The sequence below is a fragment of the Macadamia integrifolia genome, chromosome 6 (assembly GCF_013358625.1).
Source record: "Macadamia integrifolia cultivar HAES 741 chromosome 6, SCU_Mint_v3, whole genome shotgun sequence".
In the NCBI taxonomy this organism is placed as follows: Eukaryota; Viridiplantae; Streptophyta; class Magnoliopsida; order Proteales; family Proteaceae; genus Macadamia; species Macadamia integrifolia.
Window position 1 is genome coordinate 31,078,334 of NC_056562.1, and position 2,236 is coordinate 31,080,569.

The window sequence follows — 2,236 nt, forward strand, 5'->3', positions numbered from 1 at the left end:
ATATAGAAAAGATGAAGATATTAGCTATTTGTTTATCTGTTGGAGGAGAATTCAAGGTAAGGTGGAGATTTGTTAAGTTTGTCTCGAATTCTTGACCCGTTTTGAAGATTGACCCGATCTGACATATTTTGGTGGCGACCCGAATGGAAATTTTTCTGAGATCTGTGATGGAAGCAGAGGGGTTGGGCCGATAGGCCCAAGCCCGGAGCCCATCGTATGGGGGTGCGGGGGCGTAGCTCCCACGGTATGGTTCGACCGGATCGATCGAGACCCGATGGGTCGACCCACGATTTTGGAGTATATATAATGTACTGTTGCTTGTTGAGAAAGTCATTGTATTCTAGGGTTTTCACGCAGCTAGGGTTTTAGGGCGAGTTTTTCCTCACCGCTGCTAGGGTGTAATCTCTCTTCTGCATAGTGAATCATCTTCTTCTTCGCCTGAGGACGTAGCACACCACCTTGGTGTGTGAACCTCGTTAAATCTCTGTGTCGTACGGATCTATTGTCTCTTTATTATTAGTGTTTCTTGGTGTTTGATCTAATAGATAATCGTTACATTGTTGTATTCTAGAGGCAGATTTGTGTATAACCTTAGTGTACCACTGAGCTGAAAATCAAAGCCTTAAGGAGAGCACTTGTTGTGTGCTTTTATAACTTAGTGAAATGAAATTAAATTGTTTCCAATAATTGCAGGCCTGAAGCTTGCAGTCAGCATTTATTCATTTTTATAGGTAAGAACAAATTTTATTAAACAAAACAATAATGAATACACTGGTCAATTAGAACCACGTTTTATAAGATGACAAAGCTCATTTAGGAAACCAAAATGGTAGATCATAGTCTCTACATCCCCATTATGCATAGATGAATCCACTGGTTGATTAAGCTCCCTCCAAACATGATGATAATCACTTCAAAAAATCCTATCCTCCATCTTTGGTATGTGTTTATGATGGAATCGTGTATTGGCTTAGCTAAGGAAATAACTTGTTGCCATGTTGGTGACATTTTATTTTCATAGGTTTCTTGTGGCATAGCAATTCAATAAGTGCTCAGACTTTGTGGACAAATGGACACTAAGGTCCTCTATTCACATGCAAATTGTAGCCATATTGGAGTTGGACACCAAGGTCCTCTACTCACATGCCAAATTGTAGCTATATTGGAGTTGCCTAGACGGCCAAACAAACCATTAAAAGTTTAAAAATAAGGGTATAGGGTTGGAAGACGGTGGCATAATTATGGAGATGCTGTGTAATTGCACATAATTCTGCCATGTGGTAGTTTAGATGAGGCTGAAACTTTGTGAACTAGTAATTTGCATGGTCCCCGTTCAAATATCAAATTTAGACCATTTGTCAAATGATAAAACAAAGTGTTGAACAATTTGTCACTAAAACAGGGACAGGAATACAGTGGCGTGCGTGGATATACACAGAGGATATGACATTAGATGGGATTGTGATCAATTTGAAGCTGAATTTTATATTGCCAAGGTAGGTCATTTACTATGATACCCAATTGTCAAATTTAATAGGTCATTATTTTACATGGCAAAATAGGGTGCATGAAGGTGCAAAGATTCTCAATTGGTACATAATAATGGAACCTTTTTTCGTACCTTATGAAATTTAGGAGTACATAGAGAGTGTACGGGAGTAGTGCACAGATATACATGAGAGGGTGTGCCACTCAATGAATGGATAAATGATAGAATTTGAGGCCGAATTTCACTTTCGGACATTAATCCATATTAAATGATTCTCTCTCTCTCTCTCTCTATATATATATCCATATCTTTACAATAAAGAAAAAGGTTGATTTACATCAACCTCCCCTCGCGTTTGTCTATATTACGTCCTCGCCCTAAAAATTCGTCTATTAGATTTAAACCTAAAGAACTAACACCATTGTCGTTGACAGGCTCAATGAATATCTTCACACGAGACTTCTTCGTAGTCTTCTTAGTTGAGAGTCCTTACGAATCACCTTCTTTGGATACTGATGAAGCAAAATATGTCCCCTTCCTCAGCATGGCTGAAGCATGTATGCAAACCTGAACAGAAGATTGACCCGCCATCTCGGCCCTTCATCAGATTGTGCTGCCACCTCGGCATCTCATCAGGCTGTGCTGCCACCTCAGCACTTCATCAGGTCGTGCTACCACCTCGGCCCTCCATCAGGTCGTGCTGCCACCTTGGCCCTTCATTAGGCTGTGCTGCCACCTCGGCCCTTT